The sequence below is a fragment of the Nicotiana sylvestris genome, chromosome 5, assembly GCF_000393655.2.
Source record: "Nicotiana sylvestris chromosome 5, ASM39365v2, whole genome shotgun sequence".
NCBI classification, from domain to species: Eukaryota; Viridiplantae; Streptophyta; class Magnoliopsida; order Solanales; family Solanaceae; genus Nicotiana; species Nicotiana sylvestris.
This window is the reverse complement of record NC_091061.1, coordinates 50945178-50958910: the sequence shown is the minus strand read 5'-3', so window position 1 is coordinate 50958910 and position 13733 is coordinate 50945178.

The window sequence follows — 13733 nt, the reverse complement described above, 5'->3', positions numbered from 1 at the left end:
TCTACTGTTCATCCCCGTCCAAGACTGAGATTCTTGCTTGTGTGGATAGATTACATTCATTCTTCATAATCCTGGTATCATTTCATGCATTTTTGATTATTACTCTTTTATTTTTATTTTAATTGCTTGCTAGTAGTCTGTAACTTCTTTGCCTTCACAATTTTCTTCGAATTGTTAGTCTAGGGTAGCTTCCATGTTAGTTTGAAATAACTAAGGATTGGGTACATGAGTAGGGACAAGTAGGGGTAAAAAGTTAAACAAAAATAGAACAAAAGCATGCAATCCCTAGCTTACTCACTGAACCTAACCTAGTGTGGCCCGCGGTTGCCTTAGCGCGGTCTGTGGTGCCCTAAAGCGGTCCGCATTACACTTCCACGCAGTCCGCGATGCTTGAATGACTGAGGAACAACTTGTGTCCAGCGCGGCCGCGGTAAATTTTGTGCGGTCCGCGCTGGCCAACCGCGGTCGCGACCCCATTTTGTGTGGGCCGTGGTGTGAGATTCAGAGAACACCCTTCCTGGGGTTTTTTTCAGTGCATCCCGCGGTCGCCTTAGCACGGTCTGTGGTGCCTCCAACGCGGCCTCATTCCTGATGGTGCGGTCCGTGGTGCCTAGTTCTGCAGCAATGTCTGCAACTTTCATTTTGCTTCTACAATTTTAATTCAGTCACATGTTTCACTGCCCGTTCTTCAACTAACAATGTTAGATGTGTTTTTTGCAGACAATGGTAAAACAACGAGAAAGAGGTGCTAAAAAACCCGGCCGAGGTGACTCCTCCCGGGGAGGAAAAGGGAAACAAGTTAAACTCACTTCCCGACCAAAATTGAAAACGAGGAAACAAATTGTTATAGACGACCAATCGGGGAGTGAGTACATACCCTCTTAGGACCTCTCTTCTGATTCAGGGCCAGCTACTGCAGTCCCGACTTCACATACTGTCCAAGCCCCACAACGCATACCTTCTGAGTCGTCTGATGGCTCAGCAGCAGGCAGTGGTGAATACTCCACCTCCCCCACAGCTTCAGTATCTCGGGAGAGTGCAGAAGGCGGGACTAATAGTGATAATGAGGTACCGGATAGTGGGGTGCCCCAGGTTAAGGGTGTTGAGATAACTAGAAAACCTGAAGTTTGGGAAGATTGATTTGTCAGCCAGATGGCGTTCCACAAATTTAGAGAATGGTGGCCGGCACGGAAGTTGATACTTGAGCGGAGCTTTATTGACAAAGACCTTCTACCCCTAAACCCCAATGTGCATAGACAGTTCCAGGCTTGAGTGGGTTGAGAGTTCTTTAAATACAATTGTTTGAAGGCAAATGAGCATATGGTCAAGGAGTTTTACAGCAATGTGTCTCATATCTTGAAAGGCACTAAAGTGACGAAAGTGAGAAAAAAAATGTGGTTTTCACCGGGAAGGCGTTGAATAAGTATTTGGGGTTCATTGACGAAGATGAGTCCCTATACAATGAAAAGTTAGCAATGGGAGAGGAGGTTCGTCCGTGGTTAGCTTCGTACTTGGCAATCCTGGGTACGGTTCCAGAATGGTTACAAGTAGGGACCAAAATACTTCGGAGAACTTTCAACTTCGAGGCTAGAGGGTGGTTGACCTTTGTATGCCGTCGGCTCGACCCGACTACTCATGATCAGACTATTCCACTTGCTCGGGCGGTTCTTATTGCTTCTATTATGGCAGGTTATCCTATCAATGTGGGCAATGTGATGTCCCACACCATTTCTGCAGTAGGGGTCGAGCATGACCGAAACTACCCTTTTCCCAGCACCCTTACTATGTATTTCCGAGACTTAGAGGTGGAGAAGAGACTGTTTGACATCAAAGTAAAACCTGTGGCTCCATTCTCCTGGTACAGTTTGAAGGGGCCAGACAACCCCAAAGACAAAAGTTACAAGCTGCCTTCCTCTACTCCAGTTGGCCAGCCTGAGGAGCCAGTGGCGGTAGTGTCTTCGGTTGAGACCCCCACAGAGCCTTCCACCATGTCGGCTGTCACCACTGATGATGATTTGCCTCCACGACCCTCATCCTCTGCTGGCCCCAGTACTTTAGTTGACACGAGGGTCCCTTCTTCCCGGACTCATCCTTTCGCAGCCCAGCAGTTGAGCCGGACATTAGCTAGTTTGAACAACTGGATGTCAGCTGCGACATCCAAGTTGTCTACATTGTCTGCTATAGTTGAGGCCCATTCAACACCTTCCACTACTCAGTTTCCTCAGTCCATTGAGTACACACTGAAGAAGCTCCTGGAAAATCAGTAAAAGATTATGAGGACTCAGGACGCCTTGACTATGGCGGTGGATTCACATGGCAAGGCTTTGAGGGAGCTTGCCAAGGAGCACAAGAAGATGAGGAAGTCAAAGGCGCCTAAGGAGTCGGTGAGAGTGCTACAGACCGATGTGGACAGGCTATTGGCAGACCAGATGCCTTTAGACTTGTTATTCAGGGATCCAACCCCAGCAGCAGATCCAGCCCCAGCAGCAGCACCAATGCCACAGCCACAACAGGAGTAGGAGCAGGCACCTAGGCCCCCAAGAAAGAAGTGGAAGCTCCCCAGTTCAGTTGGTGTAGTTATTGAGCTACCAGACCCATAGGAGACCCCCTCCAGTGATGCACCTATCAGTTAGCCGGTTCAGGAGCAGTCCCCAGTCCCAGCAGCTGAGCAGCAGTAGATCGGGAACCAGTCTAAGGTTCCCGTACATACAGAGGACTTGGGGACCACTGATGATCCCATGCAGACGGACCAGGCATAGGGAGATCCTATATCTTTTTTTTGTTTTGATATTTATTTGATAGTTGGCATTGAGGACAATGCCAGCTTTTATTCATGGGGGTGTGCCCTACTTTTTTCTGGATGATTGTATATATATAGATTCTTAGTTTATTTTTATTGATTTTGTGTTTTTTTTTACTTTGGGTTGTATATAACTTTACATTTCTGTATAAATATCTCTGTTGTATATTCTACTCCCCTATTGTACATATTCATTCTATTTTCTATTTTTGCAAAATTTTCATTTTTAGCTTTGTAGTTAGGCTCGTCGCCGCTTGTTTTGATTTTGGAGTTTCCAATAAGCCCTTGGTTTTCTTAACCACGGTTCTTTCCAAGGGTGGAGTATTGTGCGAACCGGATGGCTCTTCCCAATGATAGATGGCGTGACAACCTTCTTAAGGGTTTGAGTCCGTTTCTTTGATTTTTCTTTTGTTTTTGATAGCGTAGTTAAAGACACCTCAATCAAAGCTTCACTTGGGCCTAGCACATTTGCCTTTGATCCCATGGTCAAAGACATAATGTTGTGTTTAGGATGGTGAAAGTCGTGGCTTTGAGACTCTTGAGTTGACCAAACGATCATCATGTGGTATTTTTGGACCATTGTGTGTTTAAATCATAACTAAAGTCGTTGTGGGCCCTTGACTCGATGTCTTTGGAAAATCCCTAGCATATGTGGTGAGAAATTGAAATTTGATTCCAAGTCCCGAGCCAATGGTCTAGAACTTGCCCTGAATGTCTGTTGAGGTAAAATCCTAGGTGAAATTTGACTTGAGAAATGATTATAGGCTCTCCTTGATCCAAATGCTAAGTTGAACAATTTCATAGCCTTCCAATGAAATAATCCCTAGTTAACCCTTTTGAGCCTTAAACCTTTTTCTTTCAAGAACCAATGCTACAAGCCTATACCCGTTCTAAACGATTACCCTCTCTCGGCACCCAAATCTTCCCTTGAGTAATGACAAAAATCTAAGTTTGGGGGGAGAGACAAGAAATGAAGCAAAGCAGTAAGGTACAAAAGAAAGAAAAGAAGGCAATGAAAAAGCAAGAAAAGAAAAAGGACAAAATGGAAGTCCTATGTGAACAAGAATAAAAAGGGATTCAAGGAAAACAAAAGTGAAAAAGGTGTGAAAAAAGTAGAAAAAGGAGAAATGTTTTGAATTTTATAAGAAAGTGTGACAATGTCTCTCTCTAACCCCTTGTGAAGAAGTGAAATCCTCAAAAAGAGCCAAGAAAGTTGCGCCGAAATGAATCAAAAGAAGTGCTTAAGGGAAGATTGAACCCACGTGAATAAAAATATGTCCTACCCTTGCCTAAAAGCATTCACAATGACTCCACAAAAGCCCTATTTGATCTCAAGTTGAAGGGAGCTTACATTAGTTGATACTTACATAAGGGGCAAGCATATGGTACTTAGAGCCAGACTTGTGACCTTCCTTTTTGAGAGAGATGAGTGAAATTTCATTTGCTTCGATTTATGTGTCAATATTTAAAAGGTGAGGTCCGCTTAGGGAGAGTTGAGGATGTGAGAGTTTGGGTTCCACAATGACCAAAGTAAGTGAGAAAAGCTCTTTGATGAAATGTGTCAACTCTTGATGCTCTTGTGTCACACTTGATCCATAGTTTTCAAAGTTTTAAATGTGTTAATGATCCATTTGTATTGAGGGCAATTGTTAGTCCCAATTGATGCTTGTTGAGGTTATTTTAGGATAGCTGGAATTACTTGGATGTTCCTTTAAGGGGTGGGTCTTATCTTGTTTGCTTGAGGACAAGCAAAGGTTTAAGCTTGAGGGAGTTGATAAGTTAGGATTTTAAAGTGTTTATGTCCCTACTTGCCTATGCTTTGAGTATAAATTGATACAAAAACAGTCCCAAAAGCTCATAAGTTGTGCTTGATTGTAGGGTTGATTGACAAAATGACGAAATGTCAAAAATCTGCTCAAAAAGGAGTGAAACCTGCTCAAGTATCAAAGACCAAGAGAAGTGAAGAAAAAGGGGCCTAGTGCGGATCGTGTAACAATGACCGCGACCGCACTAGGATTCACGCGGCCCGCAGAGAAGCTCCGCGGCCGCACTCCTGCTCTGTGCGGTCCGCGTTCATAGGGTTCAGCAAAGGGCATTTGTCCTTACGCGGTCCGCGGTCACGTTGCGCGGACTGCGCCAGTGGCCTTCGTGGCTGTGGTACACTCCCACGCGGTCCGCATCCCCCAGTTCAAGTCATCAAACAACTGAAGCTCAAGAGCCAGTGCGGCCGTGGTCCGTTTTGAGCGGCCCGCACTGACCCCACAGGGGTATTTTTGTCCAATTTTTCCAGCCTAGTATAAATAGAACATTTTACTATTTTTTTAGGAGGGCGGTTTGATCTGAGAACAGAAGAACAGCTGCGCTTGGTGTTGTAGCCATTTTTGGCATATTTGCTTCCCATTAACAATAGATTATTGTAGTTTCTTCTTAGTAATTAATTAATATGTGTAGTTCTTCATCTATTTCTTCAGTTTCTTCTTTAATTATGTGTAGCTAAACCCATTAGCTAGGGTTGTAGCTCAACCCCAGTGTGGGTAATTGATGGGTGTTGCCATCTAGGGTCAGATTGACTATGGGTGTTTGTTATTTGGGTTGATTTTATGATTCAATTTAGAATTGGTGGTTGCAAACACTGATTCAAGCTTTGTGGGTTTAACTCTTCTTGAGAAAGAGAGTTTATGACCTCAAAATTGACCCAACAAGGAATTGGGATGGACTCATGAGAAATGATAGTCCCAATTAACGGGTTAAATCTCGAGAGAGTAATCACCCTACTTGAACCCTAGTTGCTTGGTCTAATTTGCCAACCCAATTGGTCTCGAGAGAGTCAATTGGGCAAAAACACTCTCTCTACCGAGAGGTGTGAGAGTCGGTAAAATTGTGCAACGGTTATAGCATAAGCCAAAATAAGTCAATCGAACCTAAGTAACATTTACCCGTCAATTAGCCACCAAGGTAATGCCACGACCCTAGTGCTCTTCCTTTCCATTAATTACAACTTAGCAATATTCTCCTAGCATAATCTACCTTTAATCCGTAGTTTTATAATAGTAGTTATGAATACAAAAACTCAAAAGATGCTTGAAGTGACATTAGAAGCACAATCGCAACCCTATGCTAGACAGAAAATACAACTCCATTACTAGCTCCCTATGGAAATTCGATCCCGGACCTCTATTCTGGTAAAATCTTTTGCGATCCGCTCTTCCTACCATAGTGTAGTGTCGAGTCGACAGCGATCAGGCGCCTGATTGCAGACAGTCGAACTATCTTCTCTTGCTACTTGGAACTGTTTTCCCTCGAAACTTGCCTTGTGTTCCCTTGTTCTCCAGGTGGGCTCCTGATTGCTGAACTTGAACTGCTTTCTATTCTTGAACTCGCGTTGTCTTCCTTATTCTCCAGGTAGGCACCTGATTACAATAAAACGGACAAAACAAAAGAAACTTTTCTACCCCAGTTTGGTAGATGGGGGCATCTGTAAGTGTTAATTGAATCATGTTACCCAATATCTCTAAGAGTTTTAAAGTTAGGCCCCATTATCCAGGAGGGTCCTGAAGACTTCAAATTAAATATCATCTTAAAAATGCCAACTTTTAAAGCTAAATTATATTTCCTAAAGGTAGGACTTACGCTAAATCTTTTTATCTATGAAGGTCTTAAAACTAAATCCTATTATCCAAGAGGGTCCTGAAAATTTCCAATTGAATCTCGTCCTAAGAATGAAAACTTCAAAACCAATTTATATTTCCTCAAAGTAGATCTTATTCTAGATCTTGTTACTCTTGATTGTTTTGAATTTTAACTAAGTCCCATTGTCCAGGAGGGTCCTGAGAGCTTCAGATTAAATCCCATTATCCAGGAGGGTCCTGAGAATTTACGGTCGAACTTGTCTGGTACATGCTTTCCCACGGAGGATTCCTCGGAATAAGAGACATTTCATGCCCCTGTTTTAATCAAAGAAAATTTCATCATTTTAAAAATGTGGTGGTTAGTTTGCGGCATTCTTGCTGAAGGTGGTCCTTTCGCCGCCGTGCTTCGCTTTGACTAGCTGCCTTGAACTGGCCAAGAATTGTTTGACTTTCTGACTGAAATCTCAACCACAGGACCCTAAATGACCTGAGCGCTCTACACCTAACCCGCTATTTTACATTTCTGTCCTTCCTACCTGAACCTCTATATCTTCCACAAAATTCCCAAACCACTCGACCGCTTGAACTCTCATTAACACCCTATTTTTCACTTTTGCATCATGCTATTTTTGGTATACTTTGGCCGCACTTTGCTTTGTGCAATTCGGAAGTTGGTAGTAGGCTTTGAAATCCTTTATTACTTGCTTTAAATAAGGCTGACATTGGATAAACCTTAGAGAAATAAACCCAAAAGAAATAAAATGCAATGACTTCGAGGGTAAAGAAATAAAGAAAAGAACTTGAAACAAAATGATTGTTTGCGGGAGAAAAGGAAAAGAAATTTATCTGAGTGAGGCAACTAGCACCAATGATCATGACATGCATTTCGGATTAATCAGCCTAGCATGTTCAGCCAATCACCTCTCAGTTGTCATACTTTTATGCTCGGGATTTCCTTAACCCAATCTCTTTGCAAAGTCAGCAACCTTGTTCGGCTTGCGGTGCCCTGAAGGGTCCTCACCAACAAACCTCTCTCATTTATTCATCTCTCAACTCACCGTCGCCTTACGGTGCCTGTGAGGGTTTTCACCAATAAAACTTTCTCATTTTTTTAATTTCTCTCAGCTTTCCATCGCCTGACGGTGCTCGTGAGGGTTTTCACCAATAAGACTCTCTCATTTTTCATTTCCCTACTCAGAACGGAGTGTTGCCCCTAATATGAATCACCTCTACTTTCTAAACTTGGCATCTCTCGAAGACTGATCGGAAGGTCTTTCTTTGGACCGTAATATGGGCTTTTGGATAGTGTTAGAAAGAAAGGATATCACAAAGGCTCAAAACAGCTTGAAATGGGTTCAAAATTACAACTTTTGGAATCAGATCTCTTACAACAACCACAACTTTTTGCCCCAGTTTCTTTGCTTGGGGACTTTTGAATTTTTATTTTGATGGGACCGAACCGTGAGGCTGCCTGCGTATCCTTAAAAGGAATCAGGTCGAACGTAGTTCATGCCATAGGAATTACTTTGTTTTGTTATTTTTCTCTTTCTTTTTATTTCTCTCTTTTCCTCTCCTTTTCTCTTCTTTTTTTCTTTTCTCTTTTTTTCTTTCTCTTTTCCCTTCTCCTTTTCTCTTTTTCTTTTTTACTTACCTTTTGCGTTCGTGTTTTAGAATTTTGCTATGGATTCCAAAAGAGGGGTATAAAGGGAAACAAATAAGGCTCAAAGGGGTAACAAAGGATAAAGTGTTTAGATAGCCGAATAAAATGCCTTCGTCATTCCAATCTTCATATTATGTCAAGTACAAACAACAATTAGATAAACCAAAGAAATCATACATAATATCTTTTGACTACATTAGAGTTGATAGCCATATATACACATTTGCCTTCTATATCTGTTAAATACAAAGCACCATTGGACAACACTCTCGTTACAATGAACGGCCCCTGCCAATTTGAAGCAAACTTGCCTTTCGCTTCAGCCTAATGTGGAAAGATGCATTTCAATACTTGCTGACCCACTTCGAATTTCTGGGGACGTACCTTCTTGTTACATACTTTTGCCATTCTCTTTTGATACAACTGGCCGTGATACACTGCTGCCAGTCTCTTCTCTTCAATCAAATTCAATTGCTCCAGATGGGTTTTGACCCACTTATCATCATCAATTTCAGCTTCAGCAACGATCTGAAGGGATGGAATCTCAACTTCCGCGGGTATCACTAGTTCAATGCAATATACCAACTAATAAGGAGTTGCACCTACTGAAGTGCGAACAGTAGTGCGATAACCCAACAAATTAAAGGGAAACTTCTCATGTCATTGTCTGGAACCTTGCACAATTTTTCGAAGTATTTTCTTTATGTTCTTGTTGACTGCCTCGACTGCTCCATTCGCTTTGGGACGGTATGAGGTGGAATTGCGATGCGTAATCTTAAACTGTTGACATACCTCTTTCATAAGATGACTGTTAAGATTAGCACCATTATCTATGATGATCACCTTTGGAATTCCTAACCGATAGATGAAATTTGAATGAACAAAATCAACCACTGCCTTCTTGTTCACAGATTTGAAAGTTTTAGCTTCAACCCACTTAGTGAAATAGTCAATGGCCACCAGAATGAACCTGTGTCCATTGGATGTTGCTGGCTCATTTGGTCCGATGACATCCATACCCCAAGCAACAAAAGGCCATGGTGTGGACATTGTGTGCAACTCAGATGGCGGAGAATGAATCAAGTCTCCATGTACCTGACATTGATGACACTTATGCACAAATCTGATGCAATCTCGTTCCATGGTTAGCCAATAATACCCTGCTCGAAGAATCTTCTTTGCCAGAACATACCCACTCATATACGGTCCGCAGATTTCGGAATACACTTCGGTAATGATAGTTGATCGCTGCCTACTCTGCACCACTAATAAGTAGCGAGAGAGGGTCGCCATAGTTTTTACCCGATTTTGGGTCGGGATCGATTTCCACAGAGAGATAGAATTGGAATTGAGTATCTATTTAGGTTGGGATTGCATATTGGTTCCAAATTGCACTTCTATTCATTTTTGGTTTTTCTTTTATAATTCTACTATTATCAAACTACAAATTATAATTGTAACTAGATTAAGCTAAGAGTAAGATGCTACAAGTTGTTCAAATATTCTAAAAGGCACTAGGGTAGTGACATTCACCTAGGTGGCCAATTGATGGGTAATTGCGTCAAAGACACGATTGACATGATTCGGGAACATGTTATAACCGTTGCTCGATATTACCCACTCTCACACTTCTCGGTAGAAAGAATGATTTTGCCCAATTGACTTTCTCAAGACTAATTGGGTATGCATATTTGCTCAAGCAACTAGGGTTCAAGTTGGGTATTACTCTCTCGAGGTTTAACCCTTTAATTGGGACTATCAATTCTCTTGAGTCCATCTCAATTCCTTGTTTGATCAATTTCGGAGACTTAGGCTCTCTTTCTCAAGAAGAGTCCAAGTCAACTTAGCACAAACTAGTGTTTGCAACCATTAATTCAGTAATTAAACCATGAAATTGACCCAAATAGCAAACACTCATAGTCAATCTAGCCCTAAATTGCAACACCCATCAATTACCCACACTAGGGTTGAGCCACAACCCTAGCTAATGGGTCTAGATAATCATACTTGAAGAGAAAAATAGAGAAATAGATGAAGATGAACACATATTAATTAACTACTAAGCTAAATACAAAGATTCAATGATAAAAAGTAAGTAAAATGCCCAAAATGGCTACAAGATAAGTTACCACGAGCGCAACAGCTATTCTAAAATGTCTGATACCCTAAAAATGGAAAAAGATTCTATTTATACTAAGCTGGAAAAATTGGACAAATATGCCCCTGCTTGGTCAGTGCGGACCGCACAAAATGATATGCGGCCACACTAGGTTCTTGAACTTGAAAACTTGGCTCTCTGAACTCAAGCTCCGCGGACCGCACAGAATGGACTGCGGTTGCGGAGGCTTCTAGTGCGGTCCGCACAAACTAGACCGCGGACCGCACAGGCTTGAAAGCTCCAACTTCAACCTTTCTGAACCTTGGCTCTGCAGACCACACAGAATGGTAGTGCAGCCGTATTGCCTTCAGTGCGGACCGCACAAAACCTTCTTCGGCCGTACTGCCTTAATGCCTAAAGTACCATCTCTCTGAACCTCCCTAGTGCAGACCGCACAAAGTGTAGTGCGGCCGCACTAGGCCTGTTCTTCCTGAGTTTGTCTTGTCTTTGGTACTTGTGCAAGTTTACTCATTTTGAGCTGATCTTTGACATCTTGTCACTTTATTGATCAAACCTGCAATCAAGCACAACTTATGAGCCTTTTGGGACTATTTCGTATGAATTTATAATCAAAGTGTAAGCAAGAAGGAGTATAAAATGCGTCAAAATCCCTAGTTATCAACTCCCCCAAACTTAAGCTTTTGCTTGTCCTCAAGTAAACAAAATAAGACCCACCCCTTAAGGGAAAATCCAAGAAATTTTCAGATGTCCTAAAGCAACCTCACTAGCATCAATTGGAACTAACAATTGCCCTCCGTACAAATGAGTCATTAACAACATTTAACCTTTGAAAAACTATGGATAAAGTGCGACACAAGAGCTTCAAGAGTTGACTAAACACATCAAAGAACTCTCTCAATTACTTTGGTCATTGTGGAACCCAAACTCACACATCCTCAACTCTCCCTAAGCAAACCTCACCTTTAGAATATTGGCATGCAAAACGAGGCTAATGGAAATTCACTCATCTCTCTCAAGAAAAAGTCACAAGTCCGGCTCTAAGTACCATATTCTTGTCCCTTATATGAGTATCCACTAATGTAAGCTTCATTCAACTCAATATCATATAGGGCTTTTATGGAGATATTGTGAAGGCTTTTGGTTCAGGGTAGGACATATTTTGGTCTAAGTAGGTTCCACCTTCCCTTAAACACTTCTTTTGATTCATTTGGCACACATTCTATTGACTCTTTGAGTCATTTCACTTCTTTCTAAGGGTTTAGAGAGACATACTGTCACTCTATCTTATGCATTTCAAACTTTTTTCTCCTTTCTCAACTTTCCACACCTTTCATTCTTTGCTTTTTATTGAATCCCTTTTTATTCTTTTTCACTTTGAACATTCTTTTTGTCTTTTTGCTTTTCTTTCTTTTTCATTGCCTTTCCTTTTTTTTTCATTTTCGTGCCTTTTTACCTCTTTGTTGCCATCCTTGTCTCTCCTCCCAAACTTATACTTTTGCCATGTGCTAAAGGAAAGATCGGGTGCCAAGAAAGGGTATCTTTTAGAACGGGTATAGGCTTGTATCATGGTTCTTGAAACAAAAAGGCCTAAGGTTCAAAAGGTTTAACTAGGGATAATATCATTGGTAGGCTATGGAATTGTTCAAACTATCATTTGGATCAAGGAGAGCCTATAATCACGTCTCAAGTCAAAATTCACTTAGGATTTTGCCTCAACAAACATTCAGGGCAAGTTCTAGACCAATGGCTTGGGACTTGGACTCGCAATTCAATTACTCACCACACAAGCTAAGGGATTGATAAAGACATAGAGTTGGGGGCCCACAACGACCTTAGATACAATTTGAGCTCATAATGGTCTCGAAAAAACATTTGATGATTATTGGTTAACACAAGAGTCTCAAGGTCACGACTTTCACCATCCTAAATACAACAAATTATTTTTGATCATGAGATCAAAGGCAAATGTGTTAGGCCCAAGTTAAGTTTTGCTTGAGATATCCTTAACTACAAACTACTCAAAACAAAAAAGGAAACAGACTCAAACCCTTAAGAAGGTTGTCACGCCATCCATCATTGGGAAGATCTACTCGGTTCACAGAACACTCCACCTTTGGAAAGAACCGTGGCATAAAGAAAACCAAAGGCTTATTGAAAACATCCAAAACAAAACAAAAGCTGCGAACGTAAATAAAAAGCTAAAAATGAAAAATTTTGCGGAAAATAGAATGAATATATACAAGAGGGGATTTGAATATACAATGGATGGGATGAATATATACAATGTGATATAACTTTATATATAGACCTAAAGTAAAATAAAAGTGCAATAAATGTAACTAAATATCAAATTATATATAGACCAAAGATGAAAAATCAAGAAAGCATAAAAATGTATCAATATATATATATAATCATCCATCAAATGAATAGTAGGGCCTACCCCCTCAAATGAAAGCTGGCATTGTCCCCAATGCCAACTAGTCTAAATAAGCACCAAAAAGATAGAGAAAAAGGTATAGAAGACTCCCTAAGCACTGTCTGTTTGCATAGGATCATGGGTGGTCCCTGGGTCCTCTGTGTGCTCGGGAACCTCAGACTAGTTCCCGATGGTCTGCTCCTTTGCTACTAGGACCTGGGCTTGGACCTTGACAGGCTCTAGAACTGGTACATCCTGTGGCTGACTGGAAGAAGTCTCCAGTGGGTCTGCCAACTGGATGATAGCATCATCAGCTCTAGGAATCCTCCTCCTCTTCGGAGGCATCTGTGTCTGCTCCAGCTGTGGGTGAGCTGCTAGCACTGGGTCCTCAAGCAACAAGTCTAAAGGTAGCTGGTCTGCCTTCAGTCTATCAACATCTGCCCGCAGCACCTTCACGGACTCCTTGGAGGCCCATGTCTTCCGCAGCTTCTTATGCTCCTTAGAAAGCTCCTTGACAGCCTTGCTATGCGAATCAACTACCTTTGAGAGTGCAGCCTGAGTATCGAGGATCTTCTTCTGGTTGTCAAGTATCTCTTTGAGCACATCCTCTATCGACTGTGGCACCTGTGGAGCTGGGGGAACCGACTGAGCCTCTACAGTGATAGTCAAAACGGACAACTTGGATGAGGCAGTCTGCATCCAATTGTTGATACTCAAAAGTGCCTCACTCAGACGGTGGGCAGTAATATGATGGGCCCGGGTAGATGGGATCTCCGGGATTACTGATGTGGATGGGCCAGGAGGAATGGCTGAGGATATGGATGGACTGGGAGGGATATCTGGAGATGTGGAGGTATGCTCAGTAGAAGCCACTACCTCAACCAGCTCCTCAGACTGGCCAGTTGGAGCAGTAGCTGGTACCTTGTAGTTCTTGCTCTTGGGGTTGTCATCTCCCTTCATGTTATACCAGGAAAATAGGGTTGTCGCCTTGACCTTGATGTCATAGGGCCTTTTGTCCATATTCAGGTCCCGGAAGTACATTGTGAGGAAACTGGGGAAAGGATAGTTCCAGTCATGCTCCGCGCCCACAACACTGATAATCCAGG